The sequence below is a fragment of the Haliotis rufescens genome, unplaced genomic scaffold, assembly GCF_023055435.1.
Source record: "Haliotis rufescens isolate VD_foot unplaced genomic scaffold, xgHalRufe1.0.p SCAF_16, whole genome shotgun sequence".
Lineage (NCBI taxonomy): Eukaryota > Metazoa > Mollusca > Gastropoda > Lepetellida > Haliotidae > Haliotis > Haliotis rufescens.
The window spans coordinates 15,390,070-15,406,750 of record NW_025963846.1 but is presented as its reverse complement, the minus strand read 5'-3'; the positions used below and the strand labels follow the sequence as shown (position 1 = coordinate 15,406,750).

General features: G+C 40.4%; 1 long non-coding RNA gene across 1 annotated transcript; it reads left to right on the top strand.

Annotated features, from left to right (window-relative positions):
• The first annotated feature begins 12,351 nt into the window (after nt 1-12,351).
• On the top strand, nt 12,352-15,343 carry LOC125381005. Its single transcript, XR_007221588.1, has 2 exons — nt 12,352-12,670; nt 14,746-15,343. It is a non-coding gene; the product is annotated as an uncharacterized LOC125381005 (long non-coding RNA).
• The last annotated feature ends 1,338 nt before the right edge of the window (nt 15,344-16,681 follow it).

The window sequence follows — 16,681 nt, the reverse complement described above, 5'->3', positions numbered from 1 at the left end:
CTCACCAGTGACACCTCCTCTCCAATATCTCTGTCGGGGGGCACGGAGGGGGGGGGGGGGGAGGGGGGGGGGGGGGGGTGGGGGGGGGGCAGTCGTCTGGGGCGCCGCGATTCGATGTGCAGAGTTGCGTCCCGTGGGCACGCCAGAAACCTATGATTGTTGGGTTCGAATCCCGGTTCGCCCCGATTATGTTTCTAGGTTTGTCAGCACCATACCCGTGCTCGTGGGTTTAACCCAAGTGATAAACGTCTGAGACCTGCATCACTTTCCTCCCACAGCGATATAACTGGAATACAGTTTTAAAGCGGCGTTAAACCCAACTCACTCACCCACTATATCTCTGTTGAGAGGATTGCAATGTGTGTTACCCTGTCGATCAGCAAGGCTTACGATTAGAGTTATTTCTCTTTGGTTTGAGAGTGACAGGGAGGAAAATGGACGTTCTATCACATTGATTAATATAGTTATCAAGCCGTAAATTGGGTTAAATTAAGGATTGACTTTGAATTCCTTGAGGTTCATTGTGGTATAAATCGAAAAAACCGATGTGCAAAGAAAAGTTCTTACAAAAGTTTGCACAGTTTTTTTCGATTCATACCTCAATGAGGGGGGTCGGGTAGCCTAGTGGTTAAAGCGTTCGCTCGTCACGCCGAAGAACCGGGTTAGATTCCCGACATGGGAAACCCATTTCCGGTGTCCCCCGCCCGTGATATTGCTGGAATATTGCTAAAAGCGGCGTAAAATACCTAAACATGTGTTAGCTACAATATGTTAATCAAAACCAATTATATAAAACAAAGCAGACAAAAATGACGAGACTGAAAAACATTTCAGGGGTAGAAATACACACTGCGAGAAAGCCTGCATGTTTTCGTTTTCATTCGTTTCCGACTGCCTCTGTGGTCTAGTGGTAGAGCATGCGCCCAGAGAGCGGAAGATCAGGGTTTGATCCCCTGCCGCGTCATACCAAAAGACGTTAAAAAATGGTACTTGTTGTTACATTGCCTGGCGCTCGGCATTAAGGAGCTAAAACAAGGACTGATCGGCTCAGTGTCAGTATTTTGTGTCTTAGAGGGGAACTCATGTTAAACTGCGGCATACAATCGGCAATATTCCAGTACAAGCAGACACTCACGTCACCATGTAATTGCATTAATCTCCACTTCCCCTTCGTTTCTTCGGCGTCAAAGGGTGGTTTTGACGATGAATATACATGCATTTTGCTAAAAGGTCCCGTGCATGACAATACAGATAAGCAGAAATGGAAGTCCCTCGACAAACGGGTTCACCGACTTGTCACAGTGTTGAAAGAAGTCCGCTTCGGTGGGCGTGGCTTCATTTTTGTACATTCATTGGGAAATTAGTGCAATAACGCGTGACCAAGTCAGCTAATCAGAATGCAGGAATAACAATGAACACAACACAAATGTAATAATTACTTTCACAATAATACTGCAATAGTGCGGGGTACCATGGCAACGCTTCCGCAATAGTGAACATAGCCTCCATAGTCACCACTAAAAGAATTTCTTGTCTTGACAAAATATGAAAGCGTATATGTTTAATAAAATAAACAGTAAAATAAAATAATACGCAGTGGGTAAGCGCTGTCCCATTCATGACCAACTCGTGTTATTCCGGGACAAGCCGAATAGCGACTCGTGCCCCTCTCGTGGCCAATTTTTGCGACCGGGTTCCGTCTTAGCGCAAACGGGCATACCTAAAATAATTTTCAACTCGTTGCGCAATGGTTCACATATATTTTCCCATATATTATATATATTTCAGATGCAATTTAAAGCACATCTGGACATGCGGAATTATACAGTATGATTGAACACATTTAACTGTTTCTTGGGTATAATTTTAGATGCAAGACATATGTAAAAAAAAGAAATTATTTCTGAGGGATTCTTTGACGAAGAACTTGAAATCATACGCGCATTCTGATTGGTTTGTCGTATTTTCGCACATAACATTCATCGATAGGGGGACGAGTCTTCTTGCAGGTTACGGAAAGGGGCGAGTGGTCACGACTGGCGCTGTCCATGCCAAACCGGATGTTGTTAGGTAGCAACTACCGTTTTCTCGCTGGACAGTAAAACGTGATTTCGCCCGAGCACATGGAGCATGGTTTAGGCAAGTTTTTTTACCCTTTACATTATAACTTGAACTAACTCTTACTTATATCTTGCACGCAAGGGCTCCCGACACTCAATAACAAGTTCAATATTTCTTTCTTTACTTTGGGGGTTATCTTGCGCTATAGAGTAAAAACAACATCATTACTTCATATTTGAGCAATTGTGTGTCAATTTTAGGCTATTTTAGGATTTCTATCAATGTTTTACCTTTTTCTGATGTATAGATTCCGAGATATTTAACAAAACAAAAGCTGTTCGAGTTGATGGTAGTTGGTTTATCACTGTCTGGGTTGTTGATTTTATTATATCAGCTGAATGTCTTGGTAGTTGTAGCACGACAAAATCTCATTTATACCTTGTTCCTGCCTTGTTCCTGCCTTGTTCCTGCCTTGTTACTGCCGATAAGTAAAACATGACACCATGTCCAGGATATGTATCCTTCTAGAAATGATAGAATGTCTGGTTCATGATCACTTGATTGTCTGGTCAAAACACGAGTGTTTACAGGCCGTGGCATGGCAGGAGTACTGCGGTGCGGCGTCAAACAACACAAACACATACTTTTTATGCAAATTGTGTGAGTGACGGTGCTACCCGTCGAACAGGACATGCTTACCCTTTTCGAGAACACCTGGTGTCATCACCGATTTTCATCGATCCATATATATAAGTTTTACCAGTTTTGACTTTGACGCCAAAATTATTGTTTACCCTCTATGTTAAACTTTTATCGATCAGAAACCGATTATCATCCTCCAGTCAACTAACCACGACACCAAAATCAGCAACTCGGCAGCTGTTTGCGGTGTACAATTCATGTCCTTGTCCTGTTATCTACCACCGAGTGTAATCACGATCAACACAACACCCCATGTAACGAAAGATGTACGTACATGCACAACGCATCACAATACGAGCTGAGCGTGTATTCGGGGAACAGGTTACTATCGCAACAGTTCATGAAAGTAGGATACCCTCACACGTGTTGTATCTTGTCATGAATCAGGGACAGATACACGGAATGGACAGCGTGTGGCCGGTAACTGGATGCTGTACTGTGTAATAGGTACGTATAATATAGACAGTCTGTAAGTTATCAACGAGGCAGATCGTAACACACACGTACACTGCCACATGTTCCTTGTAAAAAACTATTCACCAGCTGTCACCGGGTGCTTGCAGACAGAGTCGATCTCGTCGCTCCTGATCTTTATATAATACTGGCGTTGTGTTGATGCAGCACAGCCATGAAGGGTAGTACTGCAAGCACAGCGTTCATTTGTTTTGGAACTTGGATTCTTGGCGTTAATGGAATTGTGAGTATTTAATTTTTATACAATGTATTTAAGTGATCATCAAGATGATTTTTCCTTTTTTCAATTTACTAACAAAATACTTCTTATACAAACGATACTGATAGGAAAAAGTGCAATTTCAATAAGTGAATAATTTTTTTGCAAAAAATGTTATGAAATTTTTAAAAACATGCCTGTTAATTCTAGGATCCCGAAGCAGCTCTTTTTGCATCTTCTAACAATATGTAATCATTATAACAAAAATTCCCTTACCAAGATACGGGGTGAGTGAGTGATTTTGATTTCACGCCGCTTTTAGCAATATTCGAGCAATATCTCGGCGGGGGACACCATAAATGGGCTTCACACATTGTACCCATATCGGGAATCGAACCCGGGTCTTCGGCGTGACGAGCGAACGCTTTAACCACTAGGCTACCCGACCGCCCCTACCGAGATACGGAGACCAGTAGCTTGTCCTTAACTGTTTTGATTTAAACTTTATGCAACTCATGTCTAGATATTTCATTTTAATATCAAATCTTATTTTTATTTATGTAAAGATTTCCAGCTGTAAACAATATCATATTGACGTATATGCATTATTCCACTACACACAGCCAGATAAACCTGTAAAACACGCAGTCAATCCACATTGTTTGAAGTTCAGCATACCGGTTGAAAATATTAATCTCGTGCGTGAATGTGCCGTATTTATACACAGAAACATACAGAAAATACAAACAACTCGTCAGTTGGTTTCATCTGTGCATTGTCAGAATCTGAAAAACTTAATGTGGAAATACAATATATGCCTGCCAGATAAACATCGAAATTAGTGTCCCCCTGTAAACGAATAAAACAATCCTAATGTAGAAGTTTTCGGTTACCTAGCGTGACGCGTATGTGACAAATGTCCCACCCTGGCAAACTTGTTTCATTGATGCTGGCATGGTGAAACGAACAGACCTATTCCGACCTTTGTCTGGGAACATTTAACATAATGTTAATTGATATACTTGTAATGGTAGGAGTTACACATTCGTCTGAACAGAAAAGCATGGGTGGGGCTAGGGAGTCGGGTTTGATGGCCTGTTCTCACCACATCCAGAACTTACACTTACGGATTAGGCTTTGTGGTGTGCAAAGTTATTTGACGAATAAGTGTGGGAGGGTGTTCCTTAATGTTTTTTATGCTTCATAGAGTCATAAACACAAAGATTTTTTTCCGCGTCAGCCAGTGAAATTTCTAAAACTAAAATATACTTTATCTATTTAGGAAATGACATTCACTTTGTGTGAGTTTATTGAAATATATATACTTTTTTAAAGTAAGCCTTGACGATATACGACTTTTCCATCAAACAAGAGGTCGGTCACACGACCGCGAAACTGAATTTCATAAGTGTATGAAGGACACATTTGACGTTCATATGTTTTATAGAGATTGTATTCTTGAAAAATCCCTTACACATCCCTGTGGGGAACCCCTGGGGATTCCCTAGCATCCCTTGCACGAATAATTACAGAAGCGTTGTTTCTGATCTTTGGGTCACATGAAGCTCCGACGTTCATTCAGTTTGGCCCTCAGTCTCGTGGAAAACGTTTGAGCGTCAACTGTATCGTTCGTGCGCTGATGAGCATCAGATTCACGGCCACGTGACAGACCTCTCGTCCAGTGGAAAAGCTGTGTAAATGTTTAGTCATACGTGCACTAAACAACGATACCTGATATATTTTATAGAAGACTCATACCAAACATGTGTTTATTTCCAGTTCCTAAAATAATATGCAAGCATGGACAGAACTTGTTGCTCAAAGAATCCTGCATTTGTCTCCAGATAATAGTCCATCAGTGGTGTATGACGTCCCCACTCACTGTACAAGCTGACCCGCCAGAATCCCAGAGTCGCCCCCCGGGATAGAAAAGGTCTTCAGCAACAAATGCTGTCCGTAAAAGGCGACTATGCTTGTCGTAAGAGGCGACTAACGGGTTCGGTTTGTCAGGTGGTGATGCAGGTCATTGTATCCCAAATGCGTGGATCGATGCTCATGATATCAATCACTGGATTGTTTGGTCCAGACTCGATTATTTACAGACCGCCGTCATATAGCTGGAATATTGACCCATTGTCCGTTAGCACCAGACCTGCAGTTATGGGTTGCCTCGAAGTACCAAAAGGACTATCGCGAGCTACATTACTTCGGGCTTTCCCCCCACGCTATGCTGATTCGCTCTCATGATGTCCTGTTAAAGGCACTATTGAGCCTGAACTTCTAGGCTCTGATAGTGTATAACAACTTTAACTCTTACATTATGTTTCTAGGTTTGTCAGCACCACATCCGTGGTCGTGGGTTTCATGGAAGTGGTAAACGCCGGAAACCTGTATCACTTCGGGCTTTCCTCCTACATTAAACTGACACGCCATGATATAACTGGAATACTGTTAAAAGCGGCGTTAAACCCAACTCACTAACTCATGATCAGAACTTACAAAAACGTGCATCAACAATATACATCGGCTTCCAAGTCCCCGTTCCACAAAGCGAGGGGCGGTCGGGTAGCCTAGTGGTTAAAGCGTTCGCTCGTCATGTCCCATGTTTGAAGCCCATTTCTAGTGTCCCCCGCCGTGATATTGCTGGAATATTGCTAAAAGCGGCGTAAAACCATACACACTCACTCACCCCACAAAGCGATCTTAGCGCTGAGACAATCCCATACTTTAACACAGGCTTATAATAATCGGAGAGCTAAGATCGCTTAGTAGAACTGGACCCAGAGAGTTAACTAAGCCACCTTTCCACGATTACTCCGCTGACAACCACGCTACACTCACACAAGCCGCCAACATCATAAAGCGAAGAGAGATGCTACTCAGCGACAGATGTGCCCATCCAAAGTCCCAGTAAGCCGACCCACTTCGCTGTGTTATTGTTTATACCCCCACCAACATCCGCCTCACCCCGCCAATTTCTCAACTAAGGCAATGATACTTTCTCTCCTCTTTTTCTTTATTTATAGGTATATTATTTCAATAATACCTTAACTGATAATAATTCTACAATCTATTCTGTTTTTTTGGCATAGTTTGTATTTAGTGGTTTTGTTTATTTGTCTGTTTACTCCCCCTTTTTTATCTCAATATATACAACTTAACATAAATCTATTTCTTCATCAATACACTCAGCCCCAACAGTTTATATTTTGGGTCAGGTGTAACACTATTGCCTTATTGCCTTATTTATTATCAAATCAGCCCCACCTGACCTCCTCCCCGAAATATAAATTTTCGAAATCGGAGAGTACGGGTGACCCAGTCGTCTAAGGCACAGCGATTCGCTGTGCGGAGTTGTGTCCCTTGGGCACGCCAGAAACCCATGATTGTGGGTTCGAATCCCGGTTCGACCCGATTATGTTTCTAGATTTTTTCAGCACCATGCCCGTGCTCGTGGGTTTAACCGAAGTGGTAAACGTCTGAGACCTGCATCACTTGGGGCTTTCCTCCCACATTAAGCTGACACACCGCGATATAACTGGAATACTGTTAAAAGCGGCGTTAAACCAAACTCACTCACTCACACTCACTCAAAATCGGAAGTGGACGTTAAAACCTTAAGTACTAGCAATGCTCTTGGTTTTTGCCGAGGACGTCAGAAAACTAGGTCGGAACAAGAGCCATAAACATGTTTACCAATGTGTGCAAGATTAGTGCAAGATCAAGTTTCATTGTCGACGTACGTCAAACAAGAGATGAAAATTCGGAGGCAATGATTATAACATAACATATCCTGTGATAATTCCTAGAATAACAAAAACAAGTTTCATAGAATTTTTAAAATTCTTTAGATAACATTCCAAATAATTGACACAGTTGACTTTGTAACACAACTTTGAAAACCAGCAGTCAATAGGCATACGTCATTGTTCAGAATAATGTGTTTACGTTGGGTGGAATGGCAACACAACGTGAGGGAGGTGTTAAGCGGCATTTTTACAGCTGTATCCTATAATCGAGCCATCCCCGGGTTAGAATTGGCCTTCAGCATCCCATGCGGTTTGAGGTGACTAAGGGGATCGGGTGGTCAGGCTCGCTGACTTGGTTGATGCATGTCATAGTATAGCTCAGTTGCGTAGATCGATGCTTATGAATCACTGTATTGTCTGGTCCAGACTCGATTATTTACAGAACGCCGCCTTATAGCTGAACGGTCCAGCGTTATACAAAAAACAAATATAATCGATCCAGGCAAACAAGTGATTGACAGCATGAGTAACGATTCGAGAAGTCGGGGCACGATCCCACACAATCCGGCAGGTCATACAGCCCACGCTTTTTGTTTGTTTGTTTGTTTGTTTGCTTGTACATGTCCAGCTACGCAGGAAAGACCTAATCAGCATTGGGTCAGACAAAGAAGTGGTTGTTATTTTCAACATGCTGACCCATGTCATCCAAACAGCAAAAAAACCTCACCACCAGCTGATAATAACAATGTGCCGAGGGGAACTCATGGGGGTGTATGTGATTTTGTACCCAAAACAAATGTTTACCTCAGTGATTTTGTGAAGCATAAAACATCTATAGAAAATTTTATATTTCAGTATATAATTATATTATGTCCCTGTACATTGCAAACGAATTAACAAAAATATGAAGCACAATATCGCTTTATTTATTACTACTGAAATAATGCATAGCCACACGTTTTCTCGGGGGTCACAAGCCAAGCAGTGTATCATCTCGGGATAGTGAGTGAGTATGGTTTTACGCCGCTTCTTACAATATTCCTGCAATATCATGGCGGTCGACACCAGAAATGGGCTTCTCACATTGTATCCATTTGGGAATCGTACCCGGGTCTTCGGCGTGACGAGCGAACGCTTTAACCACTCGGCTACCCCACCGCCCTTCATCACGCGATAAGTGTGGACACTACTAGATGTCGTTGAGCTTTATCCAATCCTATTGATGTATTATGTCATTAATTTTAAATAAAAAGGTACTGCATATTTTGAAGCTAATACCAAATTAGAGGGGGTGGGAAGGGACAGCGATTTATATTGTTGCTGTGACAAAGAAGCATGCAACAAAATATTAACGAAAAGATAACGCAATGGTACATAACCAAAGCTGTTTTACAGCAGCCACTCAACATGTACCTGCATTGTGAAACAGAATACGGGAATACGTCTTTAGCTCCACCACACTGACGCACACACATTAATGCCACAAACAAGAAATCATGTGACGGAAATATGTTAATAGACGATTAGTATACAAATGTATGGGATTTGACAAGGAACCTCTGATGTGCACACCGGTGATACTCGCGCTCACAGTGTTACTGATGTCAACAGAGACGCGTTCTCCTTTGTGTGTTGGAATATTGGTGGTCTTCTCAGCAAAATAAATGATGTTGACTTTTTAACTTACATCAGTAAATTTGATATTGTGTGCCTTGTTGAGACATTTGTTGTAAATATTCCAGGAAAACATTGGCTACATGGATATGATACTTTTTACTGTCCTGCAGTTAAGTTATCCAACTATGGACGTTTATCAGGTGGTATTTGTCTGTGTGTACGTCAATCACTGAGTAGTTTCTGTAATGTTATACAAGCAGATAGAGACAACATAATTGGTCTCTCGTTATCTAAAGATTTATTTAGAATTGACAAAAATGTGAATTTGTTATGTACCTATATCCCTCCAATGGGGTCTCCTTATTATAATCATGTAAACACCAATAGTAACATTGTAAAAGTAGAAGAATTCTTAATAGATAATGATGAAATGTTTTCAAATTCATACAATTTAATCTGTGGAGATATGAACGCGAGAACAGGTGAGAGAAATAACCCTGATATTAGCAATAATGATGATAGCTTCAATCATACCTCCCCTTTCCCTGAGGAGGAGGATGACCCTGTTGAGGATCGTACTTCACAGGATACAGTTGTAAATAGATTTGGTCAAATGTTGTTGGATTTATGCTATGTTTTTAAACTTTACATCGTAAATGGACGTGTATATGGTGATACTAATGGGGAATTTACTTATTGTAGCCAACATGGATCTAGTGTGAACGATTATTTTATAAGTTCACCAGATTTTTTTCAGTTTATCAATATGTTCACTGTCGGTGATCGATCTGATTCTGATCACTTTCCATTAGAATTGATGTGTAGATTTCCAAATATGGGTAAGAGGTGCAACAATGATTCATGTATGGATCCACAAGCATCAGAGAAAATTGTATGGAATGATCATTACTCCAGTTTGTTTCTTGATAACCTGAGATATAATTTTACTGAAAACAAAGAAATGGTCCTTAAAGAAATTGATAATGCTATTGAAAACGCAATTAGCCACTTTGTCGACATTGTATTAGACTCTGCTAGCTGCATGAAAAAGACAATACGACATAATCCACAATTTGCAAATCACAAACCACTAAGTCTAGAATGTAGACAAGCGAAACGAGAAACACGTAGGGCACTTAGGAGATTTAGAACACAAAGAACAGTCGCTAACAGAATTGTGTACTGTAGACAAAGAAATCATTATAAATTTTGTTGCAGAAAATTTAAATCCATTTCACGTAAGAAATCAGCTGAAAGATTGCATAGAAGCATAAATAGTCAATCTAGCTTTTGGAAACAGATAAGAATCATATAACGAAAGCAGAATGGCTGTGCCATTTTAGAGAGGTTTTTGCAAATGACAATGTTTTTTCTCCTCACTTAGATGATGAAAATGAACTCAGTCCTAATCAGTTTACAGATATTGATGCATTCATACTAAATTCTACGATAACTGAACATGAAATTACATCATCAATAAATAAGTTAAAAAAAGGAAAATCCGCCGGGCCCGATCAAGTGCTGATAGAAATGCTTAAATGTTCCCAATTAGATATTATGCCATTTCTTCATAAATGTTTCAACAAACTCTTTGATAATCAAATATTTCCAAACAGTTGGTCTTGTTCAGAAATAGTCCCTCTACATAAAAAAGGCGATCCGAGAAACCCTGACAACTACAGGGGGATCTCATTAATGAGTGTTCTGGGGAAAAATTTTACCTCTGTTTTGAATAACAGGCTTACTAACTGGGCGAATATGAGAGATAAGATACCGGAAGTTCAAGCTGGTTTTAGAAAAAATTATTCAACCATAGATCATATTTTTACATTATATGCTGCAATTCAAAAATGTCTAACACGTCGTAAACACAAGGTTTACGTTGCTTTTATTGATTTTAAAAAGGCATTTGATACAGTTGATCGTTATAAATTATGGTGTTGTTTAAGAAAAGCTGGACTACAAGGGAAGATGTTTAATATACTACAATCAATGTATTCAAATATCAAGTCATGTGTACGTAGTGATTATGGTGTTACTGATTTTATCGATTGCCCATCTGGTTTACGTCAGGGATGTATACTGAGTCCTCTGTTATTTTCGTTTTTCATAAGCGAATTATATTATGAAATCTCAAGTAACGGCAAGCATGGCATACAGATGTATCCTGACATCCTTGAACTTCTTATGCTCCTTTTGCCGATGATGTTATTTTACTATCTGACACTGTTATTGGTCTACAGAATCAGTTGAATGTATTAGATAAATATACTAAGGAATGGAATTTATCTGTAAATTTAGATAAGACACAAATTATAGTATTCAGAAAAGGGGGTCCTTTAAATTTTAGGGAAAGATGGTACTTAAATGGACAACAAATTAATGTAGTTAATGGTTATAAGTATCTCGGCATAATGTTTAATTCAACACTAAATATGAACAAATGTGTATCTGACTTATCACTGCGAGGGAAACGAGCTTCACTTAATATAATGTCTGTTTCACATAAACTTGGAGTTATTACTCCAAAAGTATTTTTCAAATTATTTGATACTCAAATACAGCCAATTTTATTGTATGGATCTGAAGTGTGGGGTTACCGAAGATATGAATGTTTAGAAAGAATTCACCTACTGGCATGTAAAAAGTTTCTTCGCGTTGGAATAGCAACACCAAATAATATGATATATGGAGAATGTGGAAGATACCCACTTTACATTAATTCACAAATAAAGTGTTTAAAATATTGGTTTAATATCATCCGTATGCCAGAACATCGGCTTCCGAAAAAAGCTTATAACATGCTCTTTCATTTAGATAGTATCGGTAAAGTTACATGGGTATCGCATATTAGGACACTATTATTCTCACATGGATATGGGTATATATGGCTTAACCAATCTGTTGGTGATCAACATTTATTTCTAAATGATTTTCGTAAAATAGCAATAAATATGTTCTATCAAGGGTGGCAATGCAACTTGGAAAATAGTTCACGTTATGATTTGTACAGAACATTTAAGACTCTATTAGAGCCAGAAAAATATCTATCAGTTTTAACAAATAGTCACCTAAGAAATGGATATATTAAATACAGACTTGGCTTGTCAAAACTTATGATTAACTATGGACGGAATATATCACTTGAAAGAATACAAAGAATTTGTCCATTCTGTAACTCTGCAATAGAAGACGAAATACATTTTACCTTTGAATGTCCTTATTATGCAGAATTACGTACTAAATATATACCAGAATGTTTCTTATCTAAGACGAGTAGAATAGCTTTTGTTTCTATTTTGTCATCGAATGATGCCGATGTAATGTTTAAACTGTCTTTATTTGTAAAACATGGGATGGAACTACGAAATAACATGTTGAGTGGAAATTCATAATTTTAATTACCTCACCCTAGAAAGCCCAGGCCTCATGATTATCACTGATTGTTAAATGAATGTTATATTTATATAATTTTTTTTGTATCTCCCAATCTGTAAATTCTCACCCACTGTATTTATCTGAACTTGTATATGGGCCGATGGCCTTTGATACAATAAACATCTTTGACTTGACTTGACTTGACTGTATATGTTAAAGGTACAGAGACTTAAGGTCATACTGAAGCTTGTCACTTTAATGACAACAAAGCATCTCAACCAGGATGTTGATAGAGTCTGCTGACGCTGCGAAACTGTGTACGGAACGGGCGTGTAAACAAGTGAGCCTGAATTCGTCGTATTGGGCTTCACTTCGTTTCTTGGAAACAAGGAAATGTCGCAGTAACCTAGATTTCTAGCTGCAGATGTAGGTATATATAGCCCTAGTGCAGCATCACCATCACAAACACTTCACGTTTTGCAAGAACAAGGTAAGATATATGTTTATTCACAACTCCATATACATGCTCGGGTTTTTCTCTTTCTTACTCGTTGGTGATGTTTCTATGGCAAACTGCATGTCCTGGATGTTGATTCTTTTCTCGTTAACACGTTGAGTTATGATATATCAGATACACAGGACAACTTACATTGTTTCTTTGCATAAACCATTTTGTAGCTTCGTGTATGTGTAATTCGCAGTGACATGACATGCGTGTACATCAGTTTTTAAATATTATTAAGAAACAAATTAGCCACCCTAATGCTGAATTAGGCGGTTACCTTGAATTTGGAAAATACTCGATTTTGATAGGTCAATCTGCGGTATTAAATCACAATAAACCACCTCTGATTGAAACAGTCGACTTGAAGGCCGCATCGCCGCGGAATCTTTCATTTTTAGACTAGTACATGAACTTCTTTTACAGTTATTTCTGTAGTATATCTAAATAATCATGTGTACAATTGTAGGCTACAAAATGCAAAGATGCGGTAACTTCAATATTCAAAGGATGTGTACCAATATATTTCTACATTTCTAGAAATCTACAAAGAGAATGTTTTCAAGTTTTGAGGACAACAAAGACCTTTCTATTTTGAACTCTTCAAAAAACGACTGAATGTGCGATCAGAATGTGCGATAAGACGCCATAATAGTCACGTGTGGTGTAGAACAAAACCTTTCCAAGGCTTGCTTAGTTTTCTTCAGGGTGCCCCCCTCATGTTAGCTTAGTACGTTGCCGTGCTACATGCTTTCATGTCCCTGTCATAGGTTCGAGTGAAGTATTAGGCTGTAAACAAACTGCTTGAGCACATACAGTGATATAGAGCGCCCTATTCTGTTTAATGGCAGTTGTCGGTGATTCCGTGTTCTGATCGACAACCCACTCAAAACACTAGATTCAACCCGTGCCGCTTCGCTCAATAGATTTGCTAACACCAAAGAGTTCGCGTTGTATATAGTCATGAGTGAGTGAGTGAGTATGGTTTTACGCCGCTTTTAGCAATATTCCAGCAATATCAGGGCGGGGGACACCAGAAATGGGCTTCACACATTGTACCCATGTCGGGAATCTAACCCGGGTCTTCGGCGTGACGAGCGAACGCTTTAACCACTAGGCTACCCGACCGCCCCGTATATAGTCATGGTAGAATGGAGATAAACATACTGTGTTTTCAGTGTTGAGCTAGGTTACCTGTAAATTTAACCTCGCTAAACTGAACTTGGAACCGAACGCGCAACGTGAGGTTTCAAATGTTGAATTTAGCTCGTTTATCTCATAATTCAATCAAGCAATCACCTATAATAATGAAAAATGAAAAATGACAAATTAAAACAATGTTAGCAGGCTAGCAGACTCCCCACTATGTCATGTCGAGACGAATTGCACGTACATGTAAATGCAAAATTGTTAATGAATTTTAAACTATCAGTCTAATCTAAAATAGCAATCAAAGTTATCCACTGACATATCTTAATTAATAGATTTTTTTTTTTTGTGGAGGTGGTGGTGGGGGCTATATATTCACGTCAAACCGAATTCTACAGTCACAATTCCGGAATTTCGAAACAGTTTGTATACTGTCTCGGAATAAATACACTCCATTTTATAGTCATACTTTTCTCATGTAAATTCATAACACGACAGGTAGTCGCTAGAAAGCGCAACAATTCGCTGTACAGGGTTGCGTCCCTTAGACGCACCAGAAACCTATGATCGTGGGTTGGAAACCCAGATTCGCCCCGATTATCTTTCCAGGTTTGTCCGTGGATTCACCAAAGTGGTAAACGTCTAAGGCCTGCATCACTTTGGGCTTTCCTCCCACGTCAAATTGACACGCCGTGATATAACTCACTCACTCCCCAAGTTAGGTTTTCTTCATTGTCGTAAAATAACAGCTTGTGATCCCGATTTGCCGGCTCCAGTTGTGCTTGATGCCAGACTGACGTTATACTCATGTCCACTCTGAGGTGGAGCTTTTACAAACAGTCTCCCACCTCGTCTCCCTTTCCCAAACTTGAAATGACACGTATATCATATACATAATGTGTTTATATTCACAGCTATCCAAAGATGACAAAACTCCTCGCCGTTGTTGCCATGGCCATGCTGTTGGTGCTGCCCTACGCCCATGGCAATGGAGGAAGTTGCTGGGCCCCTCCGTTTGTGTTCGGCTCGACGTGCAGTTCGGACACTTCCATTTTCGGGAGTCCGGGTCACCGGGTCCGCTACTCAGTCAGCGTCACTGGCAATGGGGGGACACTCGTGTGCTGTGAGGCCAGAACCTGTGACACCAGAGGCTGCAGACTGAGGAGTATTGGGTGTGGTAGCTCCACTTTTGGTTCCACTGTCCCATGGGGGAACAATCTCGCCACCCCGGCTGTCAAGTGCAAGGGAACGCCTTTCGGAGCCTTCATCCGCTTTTCACACTGAGATGGGATGGACTTCCGGGTTCTTCCGCTTTACCCACTTTGATGGGACAGGCTTTCAAGCTCATCCGCCTTTGACACCGAGACACGGTGGAAACGATGTATGCTGAGTGGAAAAATCCAAGAACACTTCCTTTTAATCCAAACAAAAAGCTGAAATATTTTGTATAATGTTATACACCAAAGATGTCATATTTTATATCGGTTGTGATAATAAAACATGCTAACAAAATATGCGTGCTGTTAATTTCAGTTATTGTAATAAATAAGATGCTGCTCACTAGTGACACCTACTCTCCTATATCTCTGTCGGGGGGCGGGGGGGGGGGGGGGGGGGGGGGTCGTCTGAGGCGCCGCGATTCGCTGTGCAGAGTTGCGTCCCTTGGGCACGCCAGAAACCTATGATTGTGGGTTCGAATCCCGGTTCGCCCCGATTATGTTTCTAGGTTTGTCAGCACCATAGCCGTGCCCGTGGGTTTCAATGAAGTGGTAAATGTCTGAGACCTGCATCACTTCGGGCTTTCCTCCCACATTAAGCTGACACGCCGTGATAAGACTGGAATACGGTTAAAGGCGGTGTTAAACCCAACTCACTCACTCACCATATCTCTGTTGAGGGGATTCCAATGTGTGTTACCCTGTCGATCAGCAAGGCTTACGATTAGAGTTATTTCTCTTTGGTTTGAGAAGTGACAGGGAGGAAAATGGACGTTCTAATGCATTGATTAATATAGTTATCAAGCCATAAATTTGGTTTAATTAAGGATTGATTTTGTATTCCTTGACGTTCATTGTAGAAAAAAATCGAAAAACCGATGTGTTTTTTTCGATTCATAGCTCAATGAGGGGGGTCGTGTAGCCTAGTGGTTAAAGCGTTCGCTCGTCACGCCGAAGAACCGGGTTCGATTCCCGACAAGGAATGTATGAAACCTATTTCTGGTGTCGCCCGCTGTGATTTTGCTGCAAAAAGCGGCGTAAAACCGTACTCACTCACTCACTACCTCAATAAACCGAAAATAATACCCAATCAAAACCTAAACATGTGTTATCTACAATATGTTAATCAAAAACAATTATATAAAACAAAGCAGACAAAAATGACGAGACTGAAAAACATTTCAGGGGTAGAAATACACACTGCGAGCGAGCCTGCACGTTTTCTTTTTCATTCGTTTCCGACCGCCTCTGTGGTCTAGTGGTAGAACATGCGCCCAGAGAGCGGAAGATCAGGGTTTGATCCCCTGTCGCGTCATACTGTTATAGTGCAAACCATTTCAATACTTTTACTTAAATAGTGCAAACCATTTCAATACTTTTTTAACATTTCATTTGTCTAAATACCTAACAGGTTCAATATGTTTCCAAGTGCACCGAAATTCTATGCCCTTTGTTTAATATATTCAGCAAACGTTCGACGTATCCCCTCTTATCATAAGCCCCTCCGGGCAGGACCCTTAATCTCCAGGGCTATCTATAAATTTCAATTAACACCTCCTAACGTCGCCGGATCTTACGTCTATACATACACGTGGGACAATGACCTTGCCACACGTTACGTAATACCTCGCTC